The sequence below is a fragment of the Chiloscyllium plagiosum genome, unplaced genomic scaffold (genome assembly GCF_037043375.1).
Source record: "Chiloscyllium plagiosum isolate Xiang-an unplaced genomic scaffold, Cpla_swu_hap1 HiC_scaffold_44, whole genome shotgun sequence".
NCBI lineage: Eukaryota > Metazoa > Chordata > Chondrichthyes > Orectolobiformes > Hemiscylliidae > Chiloscyllium > Chiloscyllium plagiosum.
Genome location: NW_028270182.1, coordinates 5,468,318 through 5,488,078, shown reverse-complemented (window position 1 = coordinate 5,488,078; position 19,761 = coordinate 5,468,318). Strand labels below are relative to the sequence as shown.

The window sequence follows — 19,761 nt, the reverse complement described above, 5'->3', positions numbered from 1 at the left end:
AGACTGTGGGGAAGAAGAGAAGGCTAAGAAGCTAAGCAAAAAGAGTCAATGCAGGAACAAGGGGCCAAATTGCCTCCTCCTATGCTGAGTGATTTTACATCAATGTACATTTATTTTAACTGCTATATCAAGTACATGCACAAACCATATTGAATATCTTTATACAAACTGCACATAGATATTACCTTACCTTTGCATTAGTGTCAAAATTATTCATAAATTCAAATATTAGATATAATTGAAACAGGATGCATATTTCAGACATGAATATATTACACTACATCCATCTTCTAGCAATAAATATAACTATGACATAACAACTTGAGATTTTATAGCATCTTAACATAAAACCTCTGAAGGTCCTCTGATGCCTTTAGCCATCTCAGCCTTAATTCTAGAATTCCTTCTTCACCTCCCTCCTTTAAGATGTTCCTTAAACTTACCTCATGGTCCAAACTTCTGATCTTCGGCCCTAATATCTCCTTATTCGGCTCGGAGTCCGTTTCTGATTAATCTACCACGAAACCCCTTGGGATATTTCAGTACCAAAGTGGCGCTCTATAAATGCAAATTGTAGTTTGTATGAGGTTATTCACAATGCTGGGGCAACAAGAGAAACTCCTTTTTTATTACATTATTTAACAGCAAATGTGACACTCCTGGGGGGGATTCATCAACCCATGTCATATTCCTTTTGGACTTGTCAGTTTGAACATAGCTGTCAAAAATCTGAAGAAGGTTCCAGAAGATTACAGAAGCATTCAACAGATCTTAAATATAAAATTAGATGTCATATTTTGTACCAAATGGCAAAATGTTTCCCCTAAACTCAGTTTCCTATGAATGGGATGTGTAAATCCTCTTGTTATTAATAGATAAATCTCTCTTTCGCATGGAAGATTCTGTTACTAAAAATATAATTACTTTGCATCACTTAATGCAGTAATGCCACATTGACCTAGCCCTTGACAGGAGAATTAAAGGAGTGAGTTCATTGACTTGTGTGAACAAACTGAGTAAACAGTCCTATTCCATTGGGTTTCCAGTCCACTTTCAGCCCATATTCAGATTTGAAAGAAATAGCCAACAGGATAGCCAGGCAGAGAGGCAGGTATCATCTGACATGGTTGGACAGAAATAGAGATTACAGCCCAAAAGGGGGAAGTCAGAGCGAGAGAGGCACAGATAGGGAACCTGAAATGGACAGGGACCAAAATAGGGACAGTCAGACAGAAATAAAGATTGCAAATCCAAAAAGAGAGTCCCAGTCCGGAAAACTGATATTCATAGAGAGACAGTCAAACAAAAATAGCGCGGTAAGCTAGCAAAACAGAAGGAGGGAGTTACAGACTCAGAGAAACAGGAAAACTAGCTGGAAATAACAGTTCAAAGAGGAGGAACGGACAGAACTAAAATGTGCGGGTACAATTAAAGGCAAAAGGGTCAGTGTGGCTCAATCCTGACAGCAGAAGCCTTTGTTTTACTCCCGGTCCAGATGGTCCCCTTCTGTCTCCACACACACTGGGAGAGATCGACCGTTGTTGTCTGCTTCCCAAATCCTCCCTTTATTTAATTCCTCCTGTGTTGTTCAGTTTTACTGTCAATTTGTGGGAGTTTACGGACATTGTAGCAAAAGTAAGAGTCACTCCGATAAAAGAAAAATCTGAAGCCACCCGGCTGGCAGCAAAGCATTCCCACCTACACAGATGAAGAGCACTGGGAGGGAATCCAGTTCTTGTGAAACCCCAGTTGGATGCTGATCTGTGTAAATGTAGCCCAGCCATTTGCAGCTGCTGTTTCTGTGAACACTGGCTCTGAAGTCTCCAGGGTGTCAATAACAGGACACATGGAATCCTTGCGGAAATGCCACCGGAAAACAGCCCCAGCTTACAGAAAGGCACAAGGAACTTTTGTTACCCCTCCCCCAGGGTATAATTAGACCGAAAGCTCGCCCAAAGTTCACAGGCAGGTCTGACCTGACAAGAGTGTTTGGATCTTGGAAATGCCTGTCATTTCATTCTCGCACTGGGGTGCACTCTTGGTTTGTACTTTCTCTCTTTTCGTGAACTGCCAGTCAGTCCGTTATAGATGAAGGCATTTACAAATGCAGCAGCTCTGAAAAACAAAGAACTTACATTTCTGTGGCACCCTATCACCACCACAGGAGAGCACAGAGTGCTCCGCTGTCAATGGAATAGCTTTTTGAAAGGTCCAAGTGGTTAAGGTTCACAAAGCGCGGAGCAAACTGCGATAGTTGCCTGATAGTCTATTTGTTCACTGATTAAAAAAGAGGTTCGTGCTGGGAGCTTGAGCAGGTCTGGCACCACCTGAGGACAGAAAAATGGTTAATATTGTAAATCCAATGTGACTCTGCAGCACATTCTGTTTTATTTCAGAGTTTCAGCATCCACAGTCTTTTGCTTTACATTTTTCAGTGATTTAAGTGAAGGCATTGAAGACAGCACGGGAGAGCAGGGAGAACATTTTCTTTTCAATAGTGCCAGTGGCGTATTCACTTCCACACAGGAACATCTGTGCTGGGAATGGTGCTGTGGCAGAGGCCTCTGTAGAAAGCCTCATTAAAAAGATAGCACTGCAGCACTCCCATGGTACTGATCGTCCACCAGTGAGGGCTCCCTCGGGACTGATCCTCTGTCAGTGAGGGCTCCCTCGGGACTGATCGTCCACCAGTGAGGGCTCCCTCGGGACTGATCCTCCACCAGTGAGGGCTCCCTCGGGACTGATCCTCTGTCAGTGAGGGCTCCCTCGGGACTGATCCTCCACCAGTGAGGGCTCCCTCGGGACTGATCCTCTGTCAGTGAGGGCTCCCTCGGTGCTGATCGTCCACCAGTGAGGGCTCCCTCGGGACTGATCCTGTGTCAGTGATGGCTCCCTCGGGTCTGATCCTCCCGGAGTGAGGGCTCCCTCGGGACTGATCCTCTGTCAGTGAGGGCTCCCTCGGGACTGATCCTCCAACAGTGAGGGCTCCCTCGGTACTGATCGTCCACCAGAGAGGGCTCCCTCGGGACTGATCCTCTGTCAGTGAGGGCTCCCTCGGGTCTGATCCTCTGTCAGTGAGGGCTCCCTCGGGTCTGATCCTCCACCAGTGAGGGCACCCTCGGGACCGATTGTCCAGTGAGGGCTCCCTCGGGACTGATCGTCCAGTGAGGGCTCCCTCGGGACTGATCCTCCCCGAGTGAGGGCTCCCTCGGGTCTGATCCTCCACCAGTGAGGGCTCCCTCGGGACTGATTGTCCAGTGAGGACTCCCTCAGGACTGATCGTCCAGTGAGGGCTCCCTCGGGACTGATGCTCCCCGAGTGAGGGCTCCCTCGGGTCTGATCCACCAGTGAGGGCTCCCTCGGGACTGATCGTCCAGTGAGGACTCCCTCGGGACTGATCGTCCAGTGAGGGCTCCCTCGGGACTGATCGTCCAGTGAGGGCTCCCTCGGGACTGATCGTCCAGTGAGGGCTCCCTCGGGACTGATCCTCTGTCAGTGAGGGCTCCCTCGGGACTGATCCTCTGTCAGTGAGGGCTCCCTCGGGACTGATCCTCCACCAGGGAGGGCTCCCTCGGGACTGATCCTTCACCAGTGAGGGCTCCCTCGGGACTGATCCTCCACCAGTGAGGGCTCCCTCGGGACTGATCCTCCACCAGTGAGGGCTCCCTCGGGACTGATCCTCCACCAGTGAGGGCTCCCTCGGGACTGATCGTCCACCAGTGAGGGCTCCCTCAGGACTGATCCTCCACCAGTGAGGGCTACCTCGGGACTGATCCTCTGTCAGTGAGGGCTCCCTCGGGACTGATCCTCTGTCAGTGAGGGCTCCCTCGGGACTGATCCTCTGTCAGTAAGGGCTCCCTCGGGACTGATCCTCCACCAGTGAGGGCTCCCTCGGGACTGATCGTCCACCAGTGAGGGCTCCCTCAGGACTGATCCTCCACCAGTGAGGGCTACCTCGGGACTGATCCTCTGTCAGTGAGGGCTCCCTCGGGACTGATCCTCTGTCAGTGAGGGCTCCCTCGGGACTGATCCTCTGTCAGTGAGGGCTCCCTCGGGACTGATCCTCCACCAGTGAGGGCTACCTCGGGACTGATCCTCTGTCAGTGAGGGCTCCCTCGGGACTGATCCTCTGTCAGTGAGGGCTCCCTCGGGACTGATCCTCTGTCACTGAGCTCTCCCTCGGGACTGATCCTCCACCAGTGAGGGCTCCCTCGGGACTGATCCTCCACCAGTGAGGGCTCCCTCGGGACTGATCCTCTGTCAGTGAGGGCTCCCTCGGGACTGATCCTCTGTCAGTGAGCGCTCCCTCGGGACTGATCCTCCACCAGTGAGGGCTCCCTCGGGACTGATCCTATGTCAGTGAGGGCTCCCTCAGGACTGATTGTCCTCCAGAGAGGGCTCCATCGGGACTGATCCTCGGTCAGTGAGGGCTCCCGCGGGACTGATCCTCTGTCAGTGAGCTCTCCCTCGGGACTGATCCTCCACCAGTGAGGGCTCCCTCGGGACAGATCCTATGTCAGTGAGGGCTCCCTCAGGACTGGTTGTCCTCCAGAGAGGGCTCCATCGGGACTGATCCTCTGTCAGTGAGGGCTCCCTCGGGACTGATCCTCCGTCAGTGAGGGCTCCCTCGGGACTGATCCTCCACCAGTGAGGGCTCCCACGGGGCTGATCCTCCACCAGTTAGGGCTCCCTCGGGACTGATCCTCTGTCAGTGAGGGCTCCCTCGGGACTGATCCTCCACCAGTGAGGGCTCCCTCGGGACTGATCCTCCACCAGTGAGGGCTCCCTCAGGACTGATCCTCTGTCAGTGAGGGCTCCCTCAGGACTGATCCTCTGTCAGTGAGGGCTCCCTCGGGACTGATCCTCTGTCAGTGAGGACTCCCTCGGGACTGATCCTCTGTCAGTGACGGCTCCCTCGGGACTGATCCTCCACCAGTGAGGGCTCCCTCGGGACTGATCCTCTGTCAGTGAGGGCTCCCTCGGGACTGATCCTCCACCAGTGAGGGCTCCCTCGGGACTGATCCTCCACCAGTGAGGGCTCCCTCGGGACTGATCCTCCACCAGTGAGGGCTCCGTCGGGACTGATCCTCCAAAAGTGAGGGCTCCCTCGGGACTGATCGTCCACCAGTGAGGGCTCCCTCGGGACTGATCCTCTGTCAGTGAGGGCTCCCTCGGGACTGACCCTCCACCAGTGAGGGCTCCCTCGGGACTGATCCTCCGTCAGTGAGGGCTCCCTCGGGACTGATCCTCTGTCAGTGAGGGCTCCCTCGGGACTGATCCTCCACCAGTGAGGGCTCCCTCGGGACTGATCCTCCGACAGTGAGGGCTCCCTCGGGACTGATCCTCTGTCAGTGAGGGCTCCCTCGGGACTGATCCTCCGTCAATGAGGGCTCCCTCGGGACTGATCCTCCATCAGTGAGGGCTCCCTCGGGACTGATCCTCTGTCAGTGAGGGAACACTCGTGACTGATCGTCCACCAGTGAGGGCTCCCTCGGGACTGATCCTCTGTCAGTGAGGGCTCCCTCGTGACTGATCGTCCACCAGTGAGGGCTCCCTCGGGACTGATCCTCTGTCAGTGAGGGCTCCCTCGGGTCTGATCCTCTGTCAGTGAGGGCTCCCTCGGGTCTGTTCCTCCACCAGTGAGGGCACCCTCGGGACCGATTGTCCAGTGAGGGCTCCCTCGGAACTGATCGTCCAGTGAGGGCTCCCTCGGGACTGATCCTCGCCGAGTGAGGGCTCCCGCGGGTCTGATCCTCCACCAGTGAGGGCTCCCTCGGGACTGATCGTCCAGTGAGGGCTCCCTCAGGACTGATCGTCCAGTGAGGGCTCCCTCGGGACTGATCCTCCCCGAGTGAGGGCTCCCTTGGGTCTGATCCTCCACCAGTGAGGGCTCCCTCGGGACTGATCGTCCAGTGAGGGCTCCCTCAGGACTGATCCTCCACCAATGAGGGCTCCCTCGGGTCTGATCCTCCGACAGTGAGGGCTCCCTCGGGACTGATCGTCCAGTGAGGGCTCCCTCGGGACTGATCCTCTGTCAGTGAGGGCTCCCTCGGGACTGATCCTCTGTCAGTGAGGGCTCCCTCGGGAATGATCCTCCACCAGTGAGGGCTCCCTCGGGTCTGATCCTCCACCAGTGAGGGCTCCCTCGGGACTGATCGTCCACCAGTGAGGGCTCCCTCGGGACTGATCGTCCACCAGTGAGGGCTCCCTCGGGACTGATCGTCCACCAGTGAGGGCTCCCTCGGGACTGATCCTCCACCAGTGAGGGCTCCCTCGGGACTGATCGTCCACCAGTGAGGGCTCCCTCGGGACTGATCCTCTGTCAGTGAGGGCTCCATCGGGACTGATCCTCTGTCAGTGAGGGCTCCCTCGGGACTGATACTCCGTCAGTGAGGGCTCCCTCGGGACTGATCCTCCACCAGTGAGGGCTCCCTCGGGACTGATCCTCCGTCAGTGAGGGCTCCCTCGGGACTGATCCTCCGTCAGTGAGGGCTCCCTCGGGACTGATCCTCTGTCAGTGAGGGCTCCCTCGGGACTGATCCTCTGTCAGTGAGGGCTCCCTCGGGACTGATCCTCTGTCAGTGAGGGCTCCCTCGGGACTGATCCTCCACCAGTGAGGGCTCCCTCGGGACTGATCCTCCACCAGTGAGGGCTCCCTCGGGACTGATCGTCCAGTGAGGGCTCCCTCGGGACTGATCCTCCCCGAGTGAGTGCTCCCTCGGGACTGATCCTCTGTCAGTGAGGGCTCCCTCGGGACTGATCCTCCACCAGTGAGGGCTACCTCGGGTCTGATCCTCCACCAGTGAGGGCTCCCTCGGGACTGATCGTCCACCAGTGAGGGCTCCCTCGGGACTGATCCTCCACCAGTGAGGGCTCCCTCGGGACTGATCCTCTGTCAGTGAGGGCTCCATCGGGACTGATCCTCCACCAGTGAGGGGCTCCCGCGGGACTGATCCTCTGTCAGTGAGGGCTCCATCGGGACTGATCCTCCACCAGTGAGGGCTCCATCGGGACTGATTCTCTGTCAGTGAGGGCTCCCTCGGGACTGATCCTCCGTCAGTGAGGGCTCCCTCGGGACTGATCCTCCGTCAGTGAGGGCTCCCTCGGGACTGATCCTCTGTCAGTGAGGGCTCCCTCGGGACTGATCCTCTGTCAGTGAGGGCTCCCTCGGGACTGATCCTCTGTCAGTGAGGGCTCCCTCGGGACTGATCCTCCGTCAGTGAGGGCTCCCTCGGGACTGATCCTCTGTCAGTGAGGGCTCCCTCGGGACTGATCCTCCACCAGTGAGGGCTCCCTCGGGACTGATCCTCTGTCAGTGAGGGCTCCCTCAGGACTGATCCTCCACCAGTGAGGGCTCCCTCAGGACTGATCCTCCAAAAGTGAGGGCTCCCTCGGGACTGATCGTCCACCAGTGAGGGCTCCCTCGGGACTGATCCTCTGTCAGTGAGGGCTCCCTCAGGACTGACCCTCCACCAGTGAGGGCTCCCTCGGGACTGATACTCCGTCAGTGAGGGCTCCCTCGGGACTGATCCTCCGTCAGTGAGGGCTCCCTCGGGACTGATCCTCTGTCAGTGAGGGCTCCCTCGGGATTGATCCTCTGTCAGTGAGGGCTCCCTCGGGACTGATCCTCCGACAGTGAGGGCTCCCTCGGAACTGATCCTCTGTCAGTGAGGGCTCCCTCGGGACTGATCCTCCGTCAATGAGGGCTCCCTCGGGACTGATCCTCCACCAGTGAGGGCTCCCTCGGGACTGATCCTCTGTCAGTGAGGGCTCCCTCGGGACTGATCCTCCGTCAATGAGGGCTCCCTCGGGACTGATCCTCCATCAGTGAGGGCTCCCTCGGGACTGATCCTCCGTCAGTGAGGGTTCCCTCGGGACTGATCCTCCGTCAGTGAGGGCTCCCTCGGGACTGATCCTCTGTCAGTGAGGGCTCCCTTGGGACTGATCCTCTGTCAGTGAGGGCTCCCTCGGGAGTGATCCTCTGTCAGTGAGGGCTCACTCGGGACTGATCGTCCTCCAGTGAGGGCTCCCTCGGGACTGAACCTCCGTCAGTGAGGGCTCCCTTGGGACTGATCCTCTGTCAGTGAGGGCTCCCTCGGGAGTGATCCTCTGTCAGTGAGGGCTCTCTCGGGACTGATCCTCCGTCAGTGAGGGCTCCGTTGGGACTGATCGTCCTCCAGTGAGGGCTCCCTCGGGATTGATCCTCCGTCAGTGAGGGCTCCCTCGGGACTGATCCTCCATCAGTGAGGGCTCCGTTGGGACTGATCGTCCTCCAGTGAGGGCTCCCTCGGGACTGATCGTCCACCAGTGAGGGCTCCCTCGGGACTGATCCTCTGTCAGTGAGGGCTCCCTCGGGACTGATCCTCCACCAGTGAGGGCTCCCTCGGGACTGATCCTCCACCAGTGAAGTCTCCCTCGGGACTGATCCTCCACCAGTGAGGGCTCCCTCGGGATTGATCCTCTGTCAGTGAGGGCTCCCTTGGGTCTGATCCTCTGTCAGTGAGGGCTCCCTCGGGACTGATCCTCCACCAGTGAGGGCTCCCTCGGGACTGATCGTCCACCAGTGAGGGCTCCCTCGGGACTGATCCTCCACCAGTGAGGGCTCCCTTGGGACTGATCCTCTGTTAGTGAGGGCTCCCTCGGGACTGACCCACCGACAGTGAGGGCTCCCTCGGGACTGATCCTCTGTCAGTGAGGGCTGCCTCGGGACTGATCCTCTGTTAGTGAGGGCTCCCTCGGGACTGACCCTCCAACAGTGAGTGCTCCCTCGGGACTGATCCTCTGTCAGTGAGGGCTCCCTCGGGACTGATCCTCTGTCAGTGAGGGCTCCCTCGGGACTGATCCTCCACCAGTGAGGGCTCCCTCGGGACTGATCCTCCGTCAGTGAGGGCTCCCTCGGGACATCCTCCGTCAGTAAGGGCTCCCTCGGGACTGATCCTCCGTCAGTGAGGGCTCCCTCGGGACTGATCGTCCTCCAGTGAGGGCTCCCTCGGGACTGATCCTCCGTCAGTGAGGGCTCCCTCGGGACTGATCCTCCGTCAGTGAGGGCTCCCTCGGGACTGATCCTCCGTCAGTGAGGGCTCCCTCTGGACTGATCCTCCACCAGTGAGGGCTCCCTCGGGACTGATCCTCCGTCAGTGAGGGCTCCCTCGGGATTGATCCTCCCCCAGTGAGGGCTCCCTCGGGACTGATCCTCCGTCTGTGAGGGCTCCCTCGGGACTGATCCTCCACCAGTTAGGGCTCCCTCGGGATTGATCCTCTGTCAGTGAGGGCTCCCTCGGGACTGATCCTCCGTCAGTGAGGGCTCCCTCGGGACTGATCCTCTGTCAGTGAGGGCTCCCTCGGGACTGATCCTCCACCAGTGAGGGCTCCCTCGGGACTGATCCTCTGTCAGTGAGGGCTCCCTTGGGACTGATCCTCTGTCAGTGAGGGCTCCCTCAGGACTGATCCTCCGTCAGTAAGGGCTCCCTCGGGACTGATCCTCCGACAGTGAGGGCTCCCTCGGGACTGATCCTCCACCAGTTAGGGCTCCCTCGGGACTGATCCTCTGTCAGTGAGGGCTCCCTCGGGACTGATCCTCCGTCAGTGAGGGCTCCCTCGGGACTGATCCTCCGTCAGTGAGGGCTCCCTCGGGACTGATCCTCCACCAGTGAGGGCTCCCTCGGGACTGATCCTCTGTCAGTGAGGGCTCCCTCGGGACTGATCCTCCACCAGTGAGGGCTCCCTCGGGATTGATCTTCCGACAGTGAGGATACTGTCAGTCTGTCACAGCAGCTCTAATGCAATCATAGCCCTGAAATGGCTACAATTAGCGACAATCCTCTGATTCAAAGGCAAGAACCTTGAGACACTGACATTGAACAGTCTCTTGGACGAGAATGAACATTTACGGATCTTTGTGGTGTAGTGAAACTGCTTGCATACTCAGTATTACAGGATAAGGACATTTGTAATGGTTTGTGGCAGTGAGCTGGACTCCTGGTACTACATCATCACAGCCTCTCCCTTGTATTTAAACAGCCAGTGAGCTATAGGATCCAATGTGACCGTTCAGGTGGAGTGAATGACAGAATTAGAAATCAAGAGCTGACTTGCAGATGGGAGAGGTCAGTATTCATGATAAATGCTTTGTTTGTGTTTTTGTGTGTGGAATGTAGGAGTTGAATTATTTTTCCTGAGCAGGTTGAATTATGTTGAGAATTGCAGTAGGTCATACATTGGCAGACTGACAGCTAGTTAGAAATCAAGGCAATGAAATTAACCAATAGGCAAGAGACAACAGCAAAGTAGAGAGGGAAAAATATAGAGAGAATGAAACACTCTTTGTGGACAGAAGTAGACAGATTGATGTAGGGGCATCAGATAGAAGAACAATAGGATGGGCAGGAGTTGGTGTAATAGTAAGGTCAGTCACCTAGTAATGTAGAGGCCCCAGCAAGTCCCCTAAGAACACGAGTTCCTGTGGTGGAATTGTAGCAGCTTTTTCTATTGCTATGTACATGTGGAATGTGGGTGTCACTGGCTGGGCCCAGTCCCTAGTTGCCCCTTGAGAAAGTGGGGGTGAGCTGCCATCTTGAATCGCTGCAGTCCACTTGTTGTGGGTTGACTCACAATGCCCTTCGGGGTAGGAATTCCAGGATTTTGACCCAGTGACAGTGAAGGAACAGGAGTATATTTCCAAGTCAGGATGGTGAGTGACCTGGAGGGAAGCTTGGTGGTGTTCCTATGTATCTGCTGCCCTTGTCCTTCTAGATGAAAGTGGTTGTGGGTTTGGAAGGTGCTGTCTGAGGATCTTTGGTGAATTGCTGCAGTGCATCTTGTAGATGGTACACACCTACTACTGAGTATCGGTGGTGGAGGGAGTGGATACTTATGGATATAATGCAAATCAAACAGGTAGGATGATGTCAAGCTTCTTGAGTGTTGTTGGGACTGCACTCATCCAGGCAAGGGGGGAGTATTGCATCACACTCCTGACTTGTGCCTTGTTGATGGTGGACAGGATTTGGGAGTCAGGAGGTGAGTTACATGCTGAGGTATTCCTGGCCTCTGACCTGTTCTAGTAGCCACTATATTTATATGGTGAGTCCAGTTGAATTTCTGGTCAAAACTGGTGGAATTTAAACTGAATTAACAAGAAAATCCAGAATTAACAGCTAGTTTCATTAACAGTGAACACAAAAGTACCATTGGTTATTGTGAAAACCTACCTGGCCCACCAGTCACCTTCAGGGAAGGAAATCTGCTATCCTTACCCAGTTTGGCCTAGCATTTCCCATGGCTAGCCCATAGCCAACATATCCCTGGCTACTATGGGCAATTTAGCATGGCCAATCCACCAAACCTCTGGAGCAAACCCACGCAGATATGGGAAAAACACGCAAACTGTACACAAATAGTCACCTGAGGTTGGAATCAAACCCTGTTCCCCCGGCGCTTTGAGGCAGCAGTGCTAACCACTGAGCCACCCAGTCTCAATCCTCTGTATTTAGTCTTGGCTTTGTGACATCACTCCCAGCTCTGAGGCAGAAGGTGTATCATCCAGGCTGACCTTCCCAGTGTAGGATTGAGGTGGAACTGCATTGATGTGCTGTCTCAGTAACTTCAAACAAAGGCTCCATCTGCTTTTGCAGTACAAAAGATTCCACAGTACTATTTCAGAGAAGAGCATGGAAGGTCTACCTGATGTCCAGGCCAATATTTATCTTGCACCAAAAATAACTGATGGTGCTGTTTCTGGAACCTAAAAACTTCAAAAGGCTCTGCTTTGGGACATCCTGAAGGCACGTACAGTGCTATATAAATGCAAGTCATTGTTCAACTTTTAAAAAGTCATATTACAAGTGGTAGATTGTCCAATAGTATCCAGCTGTATTTTAATATTTTAATACATTCATTAGATACCTAATTAACACGATACAGTGAAATGTCAGTGACAAGCTGATGTCAGGAGGTCAGCTGAGACATTGGGAAGTTACATTTTTCTTGACGGCTTTTTGAAAGCTGGCCTGTCCATTTGAACAACAGAGGCCCTGTCACTTTAAAACAGTGCAGCCTCTCACTGGCCAAAGGACCCTCATACCCCTTTATTATCAGACACTAAATCTCCTCTTCAATTTGCATTCATGCTTAAACCTCAATGTGTTCCTGTGGGACAGCTGCAGCCTTTAAATAGCTTCAGCTGGTCAAGGGAGCTTGAAACGTTTCAGACTGTTGGGATCAAGTGCTTGGTAGGTGCCGTCTTCTTATTCATTTCTGTTCTGTCTCTAGGTATTGATTATCAGGCCATGTCAGGAACAGTGAAGCATTTTAAAAGGAAGAGAAAAAGGGAAGGCTGGAACTGTTCTCCTTAGGATAGAGAAGGTTGGAGGAGATGAAATCGGGTTTGCAGGAAGCAAAAAATTTGTTAAGACCGGGTAGGCTGAAACTGTTTCCACTGCCAAGAAGTGTCAGTAACTACAGGGTGTGGTGCTGGAAAAGCACAGCAGGTCAGGCAGCATCTGAGGAGCAGGAGAATTGACGTTTTGAGCAAAAACCCTTCGTCAGGACATACATCCTGACCGATGTATGTCTGAAACGTCAATTCTCCTGCTCCTCGGATGCTGCCTGACCTGCTGTGCTTTTCCAGAACCACACACTTTACTCTAATCTCCAGCATCTCCAGTCCTCACTTTTGCCCAATAACTACAGGAACCCATTTAAGATTACTGAGGAGAGAAACAGAGGCGCAAAGAAACTTTCTTTCAGGCGGGGCGTAGTTGTGATCTGAAAGGGCAGTGGAAGCAAATTTAAAAGGCACTTTCAAAAGGGAATTGAGTGAATAAGGGACAGGTCTATGGGGTGTGGTGAAACTAATTGGATAGCTCATTCCAAGGGGGCAGATACATATCCGACGGACTGAATATCTTGCTCCATGCTGTATGTTTCTAAGATAGTGAGTGGATGAGGAGGGGGAGGGGGCTGCTGGCAGCTGTTGAAGATTTTCTTTATCTTGTCCCACAGTCAGTCTTATTCCCAGAACCAGTTGCTGCTACTTATGGTGAAAGAGTGTGTAGACCATTAGTTTGCCGTCCTGCAGTGGTGAATTGCAACTTAAGATTGAGCTCTTTATTAATGATTCTTTCATGGGATGTGAACATTTCCAGCAAGGCCAATGTTTATTGTGAATGCCTCTGAAAAAATGCAGAAGAATGAGGAAAAAAGGGATCAGTGTCGCAGGCAACACTGATTTCAAGCTCTTCTTCGTAACTTTAGGTAAATTTACCAACGGTAAGTGAGGTAGGAATGATGCACCAATGCCCTGTCTTTTAAGAATTATCAGGTAAACCATGATCTCATTGACTGGCTGAGCCAGCTTGATGGGCTGAATGGCCCTTGTCTGTCTTACATCTTACAGCTCCTATTCAGTGGCATTTTTAATGAAAGTTCAGGGGCAAAATAAGAAGAGTAACCTCCATAACACTTTAGAGCTGTTTCTGAAGTGCAGTGTAGAAAATACAGCAGCTAGTGTCTGTACAGCAAGTTCTCACAAAAGAAATAACAACAAGCAGCTAATCTGTTTCTTATTGCTATTGGATAATTGTCAGCAGTGACATCAGGGACTTCACCCTTGTTCTTCCTCAGCTTATTGCTGTGTGATCCTGCGCATATACCTGTTTTTATCTGCTCACAAATGCCCCCTACTGGCAGCCAGCTAATTTCCGACCTTCGGCTTTGAGACAAAGATGGAGGCCATTCAGTCCCAGGAGCCTGTTCTGTCATTCAATTAGATGGTGACCGGTCTGTGTCTCAACTTCACTCTCCTACCTTTTGATTATAATTACCCCCTTATCCAACAGGCTTGACTCCAGACACTTGTAGATTTTAAGATTTTGTAGGGAAATTCCAAAATTCTGAAACTTTCTGAGAGTCTGACATGAGGTGCAAGGGTGGGTCAACTTAAGTAGATTAGATTCCCTACAGTGTGGAAACAGGCCCTTCGGCCCAACAAGTCCACACCAACCCTCTGAAGAGTAACCCACCCAGACCCATTTCCCTCCAACTAATGTACCTAACACTACGAGCAATTTAGCGTGGCTGATTAACCTGACCTGCACATGTTTGGACTGTGGGAGGAAACCGGAGCACCCGGAGGAAACCTACGCAGACACGGGGAGAATGTGCAAACTCCGCGCGGACAGTCTTCTGAGGTTGGGATTGAACCTGGGTCCCTGGCGCTGTGAGGCAGCAGTGCTAACCACTGATCCACCGTGCAATCCGAAGTTCAATCCTCCAAGGCAAAATAACTCACTAGCTGGACAGGCAGTTATAAACCTTTTTTTAAAAAAAACTTGCATTTACTCCAATGTCCTTTCATTTAAATAGGTAAAGAAAGAATATTGAGCATGCAAAATAAGGAAGAAAGAGTCAACAGAGGCAAACTGAGTAAAGTAGCAGGGCATTCTATTGTAGTAATGAACGACAGTGTTATCAATCAGTCTGCCATCTCTATGTTTGGAATGTAATTATGCAAGTGTTGTTTCGGAATGAGTCCCAGATGTTGTCTCCATTCCCCTTTCACAAGTTCTTGTGTTTGCCTGCGAACACAATAATCACTTTCATGTCCCTCCTGCCTTGTGAGTTTCTGAGGTGGGGTGGGTGCTGTCCTTTTCTGTCTATAAGCTTGACTTGGACAGTGGTTGCACAAGCTGAGAAACAGCAAACCAAACTGCATGTGAAAGCCAATTTCACCTGTTCTGTTTTCAAACAGGAAACAGAAAATCTCCCTGTTTCAATAAACAATGACACCCCTCAAATGGGATTCTGCTGTGTCCCCAAACCTCATCCCTCCGGGCAGATCATCTGACTAAAAAGAAGATTTAGTACTTGTATGGTTTATTTATAAACAGTAAGTCCGTGTATATGGACCCAGAATACCTAACCAGTCACTTCAATCAAGGTACCAAACAATAGTATGTTCTGAGAAGTACATTTAATGCAGCTGCAGCGTTTTGAATTTAAAAGTTATTTTGAACTTGTCAGACCACAAGGCACAAAGCCTTCCACGCCTAAGGGACATTGCAGAATGTTTCAGGTCTAACAATAACAATTATGTAGACAAACATGGCAATTATTTAGCACGCAGCAAGGTCACACAAACAGCGGATGAGAGAAATAGCCCACAGCCACCTATATTTTTTGTGTTGTAATATTAGTCGAGTGATAAAATTGGTCCAGGGCATTGGAGGAATTCCTCCTGCAATTGGCTGGAGAAAACAGTCTTTAAAGAATGCCTTGATTTAATGTCTCAACTGAAAGTCACCTATCACCACGTTTGAAAACTGATGGATATGGTCAGACATTGACCTTCATTACTGATGATAGTTACGTGTTACTATGTGGCACAGATGTAGGAAGTTCCCCTTTTTGATCAGTGGCCTGCATTTATTTAGATAATCTCAGATAATATATTAATCCCATTAACCTAAATCCCTCTGTGGTGGTGAAGGGTGATCCCTTTGCATTTCTTCTCAAGAGCATTAATCAGTGACCATCACCAGAAACAGACCCTGTGCAGATTTCAAATGAAAGCAGTCATCCTCAGCTGCTTCAGTCCAATAGCCCAGGATCCATTTACAAATGGACAGTGCACAGTTCTGACAGTTTTCTTCCCAAAACTCTCTTGGAAGGATGAATTGGGCTGGATGTCTGTCAGCAGGCTATCATACTGTGGGTGGAATCACAGTCATGCCTCATCCATTCCACACAGGCACAAAGTGTGTGGATTTTTGCTCAGTGGGTTGCACTCCCATGCTCTGAGGCAGTGGTTTGTGCATTCAAACTGCACTCCAGAAACTTATAGAATCATAGAGTCATACAGCATGGACACAAACCCTTCGGTCCAACCAGTCCACACTGACCATGTTCCCAAACTAAACTAGTCTCACCTTCCTGTGCTTGGCCCATATTCCTGATGAAGGGCTTTTGCCCGAAATGTCGATTTTCCTGCTCCTCGGTTGCTGCCTGACCTGCTGTGCTTTTCCAGCACCACTCTGATCTAAACTCTGTCCTCACTTTTGCCCATATCCCTCCAAACCTTTCCCATTCACATACGTACCCAAATCCAAAGAAATGCCGCACAGTCAGAGACGTTATCTTAAAAATTAGCTGTAAAACTAATCTGCCATCTCAGAGGGACACAAAATGGCATTACTCAAGAGGAACAGAGGTTTTCTCTCCTTTGTCCTGATTAATACTTACTCCTTAATAAACATCTCTAAAGTCTTGTTGTTTGATAGGGCATGACATGTGGAAGTGCACTGTCCCATTGCAACTTTGAAAGTACTAAGTTTGCTGTAAATTGGTTTGTGTTCAGCACTTAAGCGTCAGGTTTCTGGGAAAGCGAGAGACATTGTCCCGAACACTAACTTCGTTGTTTTTCTCTTCACAGGACAGACCAACCTGCTGAGTGTGTACAGATTTTTCTGTTTTGGGTTTCATTTTCCAAGTCTCCCTTATTTAAAATAATTTTTGTCCACTGGTGAGTCCATTCATAAACTTGTGGAAGCTTACACAAAGTAGCTGTGTGGTCTATCGTACCCCAGCCCTGTTCTGGAGATTTCTCCTCCAATTCTGAACTTTAATCCAATCCCCCTCCGTCACTACTGGCAGCTATCCCTTCAACTAGACTCTAAAATTTACTCCTTAAACTTCTCTATCCTTTCTCTATTTCACTTTACAACTCCCTTCAAACTGACCTGTTCAAATGTTTAGCCGTTTGCCTAACATGTCTGTTGTTGCTGCTTTGAAGTGGCTGGGAATTTTGTTCATGAGGCTGTAGAACTGAAGGCCATTGTCATCACATTCAATTCTGAAAAATTTATTGTGAGAATGAACAATTTAGATGTGCTGATAATCCCAGTTAATGATCTATAATGTACAGATGAAATGGGGTGGCATGGGCTTTGTCAGATTCATTATTTATTGTTCCACAGAATTCATGTCCCCTGTAAAGGTGCTGACTCATGTTTGTTTGCTGGTACAACTGGCTTTTAACGAGCCAGCACAGGCACAGTGGATCAAATGGCCTCCCCTGTACTGTAAGATCCTAAGTAGGAGTAGGACAACCATCAAGTGACTATTGCAAGTGTCCATCACAGAAGTAGCTGTGAGCCTGACCTAGGAAGGGAAAATGCCATTCAGATTGTACAAATGTGTTGATTTTCTCTTCGTTGAAGGCTTTTCATTACCAGTTGCATAATGACAATTAGTGTATAGGAGAGGGAGCTGTAAACATCCAGTTGGTAACAAGGTTCACTTAGTGCAGGAGGGATGTCAGGCCTCCTAAGCTGGGCAGGCCAGCTAGCCAATTGCAAGAATGGGAGCAGTGGGTGGCAGGTAGGTGACCAACAGAGTTCAGGATCAGTGGTGCTGGAAGAGCACAGCAGTTCAGGCAGCATCCGACGAGCAGCAAAATTGACGTTTCGGGCAAAAGCCCTTCATCAGGAATAAAGGCAGAGAGCCTGAAGCGTGGAGAGATAAGCTAGGGGAGGGTGGGGTTGGGGAGAAAGTAGCATGGAGTACAATAGGTGAGTGGGGGAGGAGATGAAGGTGATAGGTCAGGGAGGAGAGGGTGGAGTGGACAGGTGGAAAAGGAGCTAGGCAGGTCGGACAAGTCCGGACAGGTCAAGGGGACAGTGCGGGCTGGAAGCTTGAAACTAGGATGAGGTGGGGGAAGGGGAAATGAGGAAGCTGTTGAAGTCCACATTGATGCCCTGAGGATCAACAGTGTTGCTGACCCTAACCAAACTGCTGTTCTTGTGTGAGTTTAAGGTGAACATTGACAGCTTTCAAACATGATACTTGTCAGCAAATGTAAATGAATAAATTATAGGGAGCGAAGAGTCATTAAGGGCTCTGCTGCATGAGTAAACTCCGCAGCATTTTTTTCAGTATTACAGAGATCTTAGTTCAGTGCTTGATCCTCCTCAGGATTAGTTGCCCCCTTCTCTCTTAGTTATCAATCACCTCAGATCCACCTTGCTCAACAATCAGATTTACCCATTTGACCAATGCACATGACAACTTTCCTGATTGGGAGGTTTTGTCACTTGGACCCCATTCTTTACAGATATTTAAACAGCATTCCCACCCAAGTAAGACTATTCATGATCACTGGGAGAAGATGCCAAAACACAAGCATAATTTTGACCCTCAGCCAATATTCTGGCCCACACAAGCTCCTTGTTCAGGGACCTAGTCTCTGCCTTACTTATTTCCATTCCATACCCTAGGGCTCTCTAACATGCCTAGTAGCATCTGCAAATCCAACAGCCAACCAGCCTAAATGCTCTGTAGCTCAGGAGAATCCACTGAGATTATGACACCAACCATGACCAACTGAACCAATCCCCAAAACGGCAACTCTGCAACACCTCAATAAAAAGAAAAATCTCGTCAAGCATCTATCTCCACGACAAATAAGTCTAAATGTAAGAAAACTTCCTCTATCAACTATGATTTAGCAGGTAGCACTCTCTCTTACCCAATTCAGACATGTGGGTTCAAGTCTTACTCCAGAGACTTCACCACATAATCCAGGTTGACTCACCTAGTGCAATAGTGGAGTGTTTCAGTGTTGTATTTTTTAAATGAGATATTAATCCAGGGATCTACCAGCATGACTCTTATGTCAACATCACCAAAAAAAACAAGATAACCTGATCGTTATCTCATTGCTGTTTGTGGGAGCTATGCACAAACTAGCTGCTAAATTTCCTGTTTCAACAATAAGAAGTATTTCATTGACTGTAAAGTGTTTTGGGACATCCTGAAATTGTGATGCAAGTCTTTTCCTCTTCCTCCCTACATTCCAGCACCCTCTTCTGCTGATGCTTTTCGGAGGTAAATTTGAGCTGTGATATGTCCTTCAACAGCATTGCTGATGTGTTTAAGGACAATGACTAGCCCTTTCAGAACACAGAGATTGGGTGGAGAGTTCTGAAATCTCCAGGAGTAGGATGGTGGGCAAGGTGGGCTGGAGGAATAAGGGAATTTGAAAATAAAAATGATAACTCTTAAAGAAAGGCAGCTACTAAAAGTCTGAAACAAATACAAAACACATTGCATGAAGTCAGCAGGTCTGGCTGCATCTGTGGAGAGAAAGACATTAATTACTCTGAAGAAGAGTATTGCAGACTCGAAACATTAACTCTGTTTCTGTCTCCACAAATGGTGCCTGACCTGCTGACTTCCTGCAGCGTTCTCCGTATTTGTTTCAAAACCATTTAAATTGAATCCATACTTAATATATAACCAGCCAGAAAGATCTCACGTGGGATTTTCTGCAGTTATTCATTCAGTTGTAAAAAAAAATCAATAAGCACTGACATTTTAAGCTCACTGGAGCGGATTGGTATGTCCTTGCCCAGGTCTTTCCGCATATTTGAACTGGTTCAGCCATTTCTGTTGGGTGAAGGCAGTAAGAAAATTCCGAATGAAAGAAAGATGACAAATCTGGAAGAAGTCTGAAGGGGCCAAATGACAATCTGCTCAGAAAGATATTGGCAGCTTGAAATCATGCCTCTGCTCTGTGCTGGTGTTTCTGCTCCTTCCATCCCCTCCACCTCCCCCCACCTTTGACCTCACCCCATCAGCATGTCCTTCTCACCCTTTTGCCCTCATGTGCTTATCCATCTTCCCCATTAAATGCGTCAACATGAGGCACCTCAGTGACTCCCTGTGGGAGCAAGTTCCACGTTCTGAGTAAATATGTTTCTCCTG

The 19,761-nt window shown here is 50.6% G+C and overlaps 1 protein-coding gene and 1 long non-coding RNA gene across 4 annotated transcripts in view; one reads left to right on the top strand and one right to left on the bottom strand.

Annotated features, from left to right (window-relative positions):
* ache (acetylcholinesterase (Yt blood group)) overlaps positions 1 to 19,761 on the top strand; it is a 67,374-nt gene that overhangs the window by 4,816 nt on the left and 42,797 nt on the right. The window contains exon 1 of one of the 3 annotated variants that reach the window (XM_043683429.2): positions 16,440 to 16,519. The exons of the other annotated variants lie outside the window; for them this stretch is intronic. The gene's annotated coding sequence lies outside the window, so the exon portion shown is untranslated. Of the gene's footprint in view, positions 1 to 16,439; positions 16,520 to 19,761 lie in introns of those variants that run through there. 3 annotated transcript variants of the gene reach the window in all.
* Positions 1 to 19,761, bottom strand: part of LOC122544297 (uncharacterized) — a 38,172-nt gene that overhangs the window by 4,727 nt on the left and 13,684 nt on the right. Inside the window, exon 2 of the long non-coding RNA XR_015754351.1 lies at positions 444 to 558. This is a non-coding gene — a long non-coding RNA (uncharacterized LOC122544297). The remainder of the gene's footprint in view (positions 1 to 443; positions 559 to 19,761) is intronic.